The sequence below is a fragment of the Lactuca virosa genome, chromosome 1 (genome assembly GCF_052849685.1).
Source record: "Lactuca virosa cultivar CGN04683 chromosome 1, Lactuca_virosa_CGN04683_v6, whole genome shotgun sequence".
NCBI lineage: Eukaryota > Viridiplantae > Streptophyta > Magnoliopsida > Asterales > Asteraceae > Lactuca > Lactuca virosa.
In genome coordinates this window covers 152,175,736-152,185,444 of record NC_136426.1, presented here as the reverse complement: position 1 = coordinate 152,185,444, position 9,709 = coordinate 152,175,736, and positions in this window count along the sequence as shown.

Sequence of the window (9,709 nt, the reverse complement as noted above, 5' to 3'; positions counted from 1 at the left end):
GACAAACAAATATTCAAGAGTTAGTGTAGCCTTTTAACACTTCACACAATTGGTCTTGGTTGGTCTTTGTCTTATCCAAGACATCACAACTAACCAATTTCAAATTTGCAAGAATAAGAAAACTTTTCCAAATTCCATATTTGACGAGTGTTATAAACCTACTTAAGACTTGTCACACAAGTCACAATCTTGGAGTATGACTCTTAAGACTTGATATTGGAACGAAGTATGATTGACTTATTGATTTAACTATTTCCATAATTCTCGATTCCTCTTCTTAGACATGCAAATGCACTAAGACTCACTTAGAGGACCAATTGAGAAATAGTTCTTAATCATTAAGACCTATCATAAAACACAATAAAAGTTACTCTCCCTTCTTCTTAGAATAGAGAAACTTTTATCTTTCTGCCTGCTAGATTGTTCTTATTCGTTCTGCCATTGTTACTAAACTTTAGTCGACCTGAATCGCCGAGTTCATCCACTGACTCGCCGAGTCAGCAAGGCAGAAGGCAAAAAAACCTCGTTTTTTCATGCAAAAATCGATCAATCAAGCATCAAATTTACTAACAAACAGCCCTAGGCTCTGATACCACTGATGGGTTTCGAGCAATACATCATTCCTATGGTGTACATACAAACCCTAATAGCTTTGGATCTAGTTTGTCTAATGAACATGCAATTGATAATCCAAAGCCATAAACCCTAGATCTAGTAAACTATAACTGAAATTAGGGTTTAGATCTTACCTTTGATTGTTATATAGCAATAACAATCAATCCTTGGCTTCAGAAAGCTTAGTGCCTCAAGTGTTGCACCTCTAATGGAGTCACAAACACCACTAAGCAAATTGGATGAAGAGGGAGGAGAGAGGAGGCAGCAAAAACGGCTGGAAACCCTAAAGGATTAGTTCACCACGTTTTTGGGGCTTAAGGGCTCCTTAAATAGGTAGGCAGTTAGGGTTATCTAACAAGGAAACCCTAATTTGACTGCTTAAGCTCTAAGCAGCCCATGGACCCCTTCTGGAACATGCCTTGGACGATTTCTAATGGGCTTCCCCATAGAATTCGTCCAACCTATTATTCCAAGGTGATCCATAGCCCAATTATGTAATTATCTTATAATTACCCAATAAGTCCCTTAAGTTTAATTAATCTCTTTAGCCACAAAATTAATTCTTAATTAATTCTTGACTAATATCAATCAAACATTATGATTTCTCCTTATAATATATTAATAAATCATAATTAAACCTTTCTCTCCTTAATTCATCCTACATATTGCTATGGTGAAGGCAACCCAAAAGGACCATGCTCATAATCGAGTCAAGTACATACCAAAATAGTTATGGGCTTAGACACTAATCCAACAGTTTATATATTTCCATTGATAAGCAATATTAGAAAACGGCTTTGAGTCTTTCATTTGTGGTAGTGTCATAATTTACCAAATAAGGAAAGATTCTCATCACCCAAGTTGCAGTTGGATAGAAACTTGGAATCACGCAAGTTGTATTGTGTGATGAATGAGAATTTTCATCTTTGGTAAATTAAGACTAAGTCCTTGCTCACATGTATATGTGAGTAAAGTGAAGGACTAAAGGATTAGGTACACTTGGTTGTGCGCTGGTCAAGTCGACCACAAGGAATGATAAGATTATTCGTCATGATTTACTAAAGTTTAGTAAATATGGTTATACTTACAAGTTTAAGTGTAATTATGAAACATTGGAAAAGTTTCAATGTATGGCAGGACGAATGAGAAGAATCAGATTAGGCAGAAAGATAAGAGTTTCTCCCATCTGAAAAGGTGGGAGAGTGCTTAAGTATCTTGGTCTATGGTTACCTTGGTGATTATGAAACCATGTGACAATTGATCCTCTAAGGACACCTTAGTGCATTTGTTTGGCTAAGGAGAGGAATCGTGAGTTATTGAAATGGTTAAATCAAAAGATAAATAATACTTCGTTCCAAAAATCAAATCTTAGAGTCATACTCTAAGATTGTAACTTGAGTTACATAATCTTTAGAACGTTTATAACACTTGTCAAATATAGAGTAAGATGTTTCCTACTCTTGTACATTTGAAGTTGGTTAGGTGTGATGTTTTGGATAAAACAAAGACCAACTAAGACCAATTGTATGAAGTGTTTAACTTGATAAAAATCCGCACTAACTCTTGAATATTTGTTTTGTCAAGGAATGATTATTGACAAAAGAGAATCTTATATGTCAAGAGGTCACTGGGACTCTTAAAAGATCTTGAGAAAGTTTTAAGAACTAATCAAGAGTATTCTTAATCACTAGCCCACGACTTGAGGTTTGTAACCTATCGTGTTGATATATTCTTATTTCTGTGCCTATTCCAGTTAAAGTTGACTATGCTTGTGAGTTCTATGAGTTCTCAATTGTTTGCATAATAATGTGGAAGCAATGGTAGGCCCTTAAGCTGCCAAGTGGCAAGAAATTAGGATTGAACAAGTTCAGTCCATATGAGTTTTGGGTTTGTCACTAACCCTGTCTTGTGATTATGTTTTTGACAAATTCACATGGATAGGAATACATACACTATAAAAAATCTAAGTTTCATAAGGTTTCTCTCCGATTCATGAAAATGATGGTGAGGAAACGCTTTCACTAAGTAGATTTTAAGTAGATAGCTATTGTGATATTTGCATTCTCAAAGTCATTATTGGAGCGTGTGTGGTTAACCGGCACACTAACATGGACTTGTGAGAATGGCAAAAGGTCTAAACATTATGATTACGACATCCCTCTTCATAATTGTTTAGACACACATGTGAGCTATCTAAGGAAATGTGTATGATTTTGATAAAATCTTGTCAAAGCATCTCGTATCAAGAATCTGAACTTTGGTAAGAAAGTGAATAAAGTATTGATTTCTAGAAGTGCAGTTGATTTCTGGGTACATGTCAAAGCTAGTGGGAGCATAAAGTGTTATGCTAGTTAAATTAATAATCATCATGTTAGTGGGAGCATGATTATTATGGTTAGTGTTTCAAGTTATCAATGTTAATTATAGAAAACAAAGGGTTCACTTCGCTTTGAATAGTTGTTTTGCTATAATAAAGGGAGAGGATTTATATTTCATTCCAATTCTAAAAGCTTAGATTGAGCTTTTAATCAACTTTAGTAAAGGATATATATGAATGTTATGTTGGAATGGTTCAACATAAGGAAATTCTATATATGTTGCATTCTCAAAATTCGATTATGATTACGACATCCCTCTTCATAGTTCGAATTTTAAGAACATGGCAAATAAAAAATATTATAGCATGAATCGGGTCCCATATGCTTCGGGTATAGGATCGATTACATGTGCTATAGTATTTATCCATTCTAAATTTTCCAAATGCCTAGGGCGTTAAGAGGGAAAAAGGAATAGAACTGGATTTAACTAAAATGATTCAGCAATTATCGAGGACAATATGAGGTTTGCCAAAGATTGGTTGCTCATGGACAATTGGAAGTATAGAGATACGACCATATTGACATATTCTGAAAGGAGGCAACTCTTGTTCAGAAGTGATAGTCAAAATGGGAATATGGAATTGTCTCCATAGGTGGAAGTTATTCTTTGAATCTGTGTAAGATTAGAGAACTTAATGAAAGAAGGGTGTTCAAAGGAATGTACTTTGAATGTGAGACTTCGTTTCCATGGAATTGCTCTCCATTGGAATACTTTGTAATGTCTGTTTCCAAGTCTTTGTGACTTGTGTGCATATTCATTGCAAGGGGATCATTGCATATAAGTTTAGAATCTAATAGATTATAGTAAATAGCAAGAGTTTGGTATTCTTACATTTACAATATGGATTGGGATTGTGAAATGAGCATTATTGGAATATTGTCAATTGATCTGTTTCACAAAGTGAGGATCATAAGACAAACATAGTGTGCATACTTGGAGTATGGCATAGCTATTGTTTAGACAAACATAGTGTGCATGCTTGGAGCATGACATGACTATTGTTGTATTCAAGTATTAAGTTGATAAATCGAAACATTATACAATGGATAATGAGTAATCAATATGGTGCTTAGATAAAAGGTGTTTTATTTACACTCAAAGTGTTGGGGCCATATAGGATTAGTATTATTCTTGTGTTTCACTTTGCATGTTTTGACTTCCAGAATAACTAGGTCATTCTTACCGAATGACTAAGTTATTCAAACCATCCACAGTCGATAATACGTTGGAAGTAGGTATTAAGGCAAGACTGTCATGAATTGGGTTTGTAGATGTCTAAAGTGTTTAGACATAGCAAAAGGTTGCTGCAACATTCATGAGTGCTCCTGGAATGAGATTCGAGTATTGGATTAAACCCATGCTCATTTGAATCACTTCATGGATATTATCACGAGTGAATAATGAGACGATAATATATTATATTCTTCAAACCTAGAGATATGAGTTGTTGACTATGAGTTGGTTATACATTGATTGCACGAAAATGCATTGGCAACTCGATGTTATAAAATGTACCATTGTGTATGATTCAACAAGTAGTTAGTACAAGCATATGAGTCAAAATTTATCCATTCCTTTTACCCTTAAAGGGATAAAAGCGATATCTGTGAGCCCCTCGATGATTTAGTGATGACACCCTAAGTGCTTGGCCAAGTCTGGACTGATTTGATTTGTTCAATTAGTCGGTCGTCATAAATCAGAAATCGGGAAACAACAAATGGACAGAGAGAATGATTATAATCCATGTCTCAGTCCATATGATATCTAGAATGGAGGAACATATGATCACTTATCTAATAGACGCGTCATTGATTTGTTCAGAGTTCGACAGCGGCTTTTAAGAGCTACGATTGCTAGTCGGGTTATGATGTCGTACTTGTAATAATAGTTATTAGACGTATCCAAATGGGAGACTGTTGGATTAGTGTCTAAGTCCATAACTATAATTGTTATATACTTGACCCGACCCGGCATGGTCCATTTGGGTTGCATGGAATCGGGACATTTGGATAGACGTTTTGTGAGTAGAGGATGTTTGTGACATATTAATATATTATAAGTTCTAATATATTAATATGAAATCATATTATTTAATTAGTATTGATCAAGAATTAATTTGGAATTAATTTAGTGATCAAAAGAGACTAATTAAATATATGGGGATTCCTTGTGTAAATCATTCATTCTTATATATGTGGGCTTATGATCCATGATTCCTTATGTTGGGTTTAACCCATGTGGTGACCCATGGATACTCCATGGAGGTTAAAACCCATGGAGCATAAGGAATGGGTAAAGTCATGGGTTACATGGTGTAACCCTAATGTGCACACTATATAAAGACACCATTGGTTGGTGAAATTGGCACTAGTGCATACACAAGAGGGCAAGCCGATTTCTAGAGTGAAGTATCTCTTCTCATGGTTATTCCAAGTTGTTTTGATGTTGTGTGAACCATTTAAGGTGTCACACTTGGGGTACTAGGCTATTGAGCTCCATGGAATCAAGCTACAACAAAGAGGTATGTATTCTATCTAGTTTTGTTATCCTAGTACATATGATTGTATTCTAGTTAGAACAATACCTTGGAAAATTGATATTTGCATGTATAATAGAGAAAACATAGATCTAAGGTATTTAGGGTTTCATGTACACCATAGGAGTGTGAGAATGCTCAAACCCAACAAACCCCATAAACCAAATGTTTTTTCAATACCCCATGTGAGTTATTATAACCATGCTAGCGACTAGTTGGCCTACTACGATGTTCTTCAGGTGTCGGAACTGTTATACATTTGTCACCCTAGACTGGCCGGTCTAACTGTAGCTAACAGCTTAGGTGAGGGGGTGTCTATCTCGTATAGATCTTTACATAAGTGTCACGCTCTCCCTACAAGAGATTTTGTTTATAATGCAGGACTTAGTGTGTACTCTGGTGGGTATGGTGAAGCCGAATGTCTCACAAAATTGTATCAACCAGTTTACGTGAACTGAAAATCCCTTTTTCTTGTAAATGAAATAATTATACCTTTAAATAATTATATGTTGCTTCCAAAGAGATAATGTAGTGTTGTGACTCCCAAACTATACCAGTTATAGTTTATTATGTTTGTTTGTTTGTTACGACTATTTATATAATTACGTAGTAGTGATCTTGTCTAGTTTCAAAATGTATGGTTAAAACATCATATTTTTGGGTTGTATCCGTCAAAATGGTGAAATAACTAGAATGTACCCCTTTTTTTTAGAAAACTATATTTTGGTAAAAAAAACTTCAAAAACCATGTAGTTTTGCAAATCATAAATTTTCTTATCATTTTATAACATAGATCATGTTTTGTTTTTGGTAGTTTTGCATTTCAAAACTAATATATCACAAATAATTGTATAAAAGCTAGTGATAACCATATCTCATGTAAATAATGTCTTATATTTAACATAAAGATGAAACATGCAAGTATTTGTGTGATAAACCAAATTTTACTTATATTCCCCCCCCCCCCCTCTTAAATATGAAAACTCGAAAATGTGAGGGTATGAACTCACTTTGAGTGTGGTTGTGGGTTGTTTGAAGAGATGATGTGAAGATCTCCAACCCTAAACACTTGAATGGGGTTGATGAACTTCCTTGGAAATGATATTATCCTAAGAGTTTTAAACATAATAATGTGGGTAAATAAGATGAAAGTAGTGTAAAAGTGTGTAAAAACACTAGATAATCAAGAAGAACTTACCAAAACTCTAAGAACAAACTTGGAGAATTAACCTTTTGAAGATTTTTGGACTTGATTCTTGAGAGAGTTTAGAGTAAACAGAAAGGAAAATAATGAAATGATGGGGGTTTGTGGGGTGATTTCGGCCCAAGATAAGGAAGAGGTATGAAGTGATGTTTGCATTGTGATCTGTTGGATAAATGCTTTGATACATGTTGGGTAAAACCTTAGAAAGGAGGAAGCATCAAGTCAAGAAGTCAACCTTTCTTTTCTCTTTATTTTCACCGAAAATCCCTTAGCATGACCGAAATCACATGTGATTTCGGTCCTAGGTATGAATTCGGTCATGTATAATTTCGGCCTAGTGATGATTTCGGCCATGACATGTGATTTCAATCCTTCCCAACAAAAATCTCAAGGTTTTTGGGTCCCAAAACAAAAAACCCTAAAATCAAGCCATAATTCATGCTTTATGTCATAACTAAGTGACCTTTGTTTGACTTGCTTGACTTTTGTTGACCCAAAATAGTCGGTTGTCACATCATCCCCCCGTTAGATGGAATTTTGTCCCGAAATTAGTTCTAGAGTGGGCACTGATGAGCTTGGGAAGAGATGTCAGTACTTCTGTTTCATTTGATCTTCTCGTTCCCAGGTGAATTCAGGTCCCCGTTTGGCGTTCCAACGGACCTTCAACTATGACATCACCATTTTCACGACTAGAAAAAACTGATTTTGTTTATGCTTGTTTAAAAATCAGAGTAACATTTTAAAGAAAAGTGTTGCGGAATTTGTTCCCAAAATAAAATATGATAAAGATTTATCAAATCATTTCCGAAAAAATGCATTTCATTAAAAACCTCGGGATGTCATGTTCGATACATATCAAAATCATAAACAGTACAATATAAGCCTTACAACATTTATTCATATCTACAGGCCTATAATCAGTAATCCATCAGCCAACATCACATCCATGCTCGAGTGCCACTACCTATAATACAAGAAACTGAGTGGGTCAGGCTTCGGGGCTTGGTGAGCACATAGGGTTTTCAACCCACAATAAATAAGTTTATCAATTTCATCAACCAACAATAACCCGATTACCCGTTCCGGTTATCCACACTTTACGTTCCTAAAACACCTATCATAAGCGACCTAGCCTAAGGGTCATCATCGGGATGGACACTACTGCTAATGGGGTTCCTCAGCAATAAATGTCCTTAAGGCAACCATGAGGGGGATGGAGTACACCGGTGAACACATCGTTCACAAACAGCTACAGGTTGCGAGCCTGCTAGCGTTCCACTGGACTGTCTAGAAAAGTCTATGGTCGTCATCTATACTCCGCTAGATGAATGGAAACATCGTCAACATCGAGACCTCTCATCAATTTATTTCATCACACCCAAATATTACATCTACCCATGTTTTACCCAAGACATTTTGTAGATATAAAATATATATACAGTTTAAATCCTTTAAAACATGTATAAAAACGTTCATCCTGCATGGACATCAAGTATTAAGATAATATGCACACATTGCACGTAATTTATATAAAATACTTCATATCTATGTGTAAGATGAGAGTAACTATGCACTCACTTGTTAAAGTGACGACTCGAAATTCGAGCAGCGCCTCGCTTCTTAACAATATGATTTCCTTAGACGAAACCTAGTATTATTACCACTAGATTTTAGCCTAATATTCATTGCGACTAATTATTAGTTTAGATTCATCATTAACTCAACGTCTACTTCATGATCTATCAAGTAAGGAACAACCAGGTAGGATCATATCGGAGGTAGGGTCTGTTTGGTATACGAAGTATACTGTTTGGAAATCTCACTTTAAACACCTCGCTAAATCACAGCCTAGACATCATTCCCGTAAGTAGATCAATCAGTAAAACGACTTTGTATCACTGATAAATCTTATTTATAGGTTCATAATAATGATATTATATTTAAATATAAGCTATACTTAAAGTATGGTAGGTTTATCTTACTTACAACAGGTTTTTATTAAAAACTAGGCTTCGTTGGAGCAGCGTTTCCGAGCCAAAGGCTCTTCTTTTCGGAGCCGTCAGGCGCTCCGGGGATTCCGCCTCGTGCTAGGGAATTACCCTAGGCTTTGGGGGGTTAGGGAGGCTTAGAGAGAGTTTCTAGAGAAAGAAAGAATGGATTGAAGGTGTGAGGAATGAGGCAGCCCCGGCACCTCTATTTATAGGTTGCATGGAGCGTCACCACGTTGTGGTGCCTCTCTCCACGTCGTGGTGTTGCGTAGGCTCCACGGATTCGCCTGGTGCTGACACGTGGCGCAGAACACAGGGGGTAAAACAGTCGATTTTCAAAAATTCACAACTTTCGCGTACGAGCTCTGTTTTCAACGTTCTTTATATCCAAGCGTAGGTAAAAATAAGATCTACAAATTTCCTTTGACTCCGTCGGCTAATTCTCGACCGATTTTAAACTTAACAGTATGAGAAGATTATATTGTTAAACGACTGCGAAAAATTTGTAACATCTACATATGGACTCCGTTTTCGTCTGTCTTTTTATCGATGAGCTCCTATTAATGAGATCTTCAATTCTCATTTAGGTTGTGTTGGCCAAAAACCGCTCGATCTAAAAGTCGAGTTTCGGGCTATGCACTGCTAAGCCAAATCTTAAAAAAATCATAACTTCCTCATACGAAGTCAGATTTGGGCGTTCTTTTTATCCTCTATCGTAAATTCACTATTTAGGTCACCCAACGTCGTGTCGGTTTTGTCACGAAACTTCGATAGGCCATAACTTCGTCGTTATAACTCGGATTTCGGCGTTCTTTATGTATCCAGAATCCTTGTTTCGACCACTACAACTTTATGTAAAGATATCGGGTTTATCTCACACTTTAATTTTGCTTAGTTTTATTCTTTATTAGTTATATCTTTATAATTAAGTATAAAGTACATAAATCACATAATACACAAATATTTCATCTTTATTACTTCAAAATA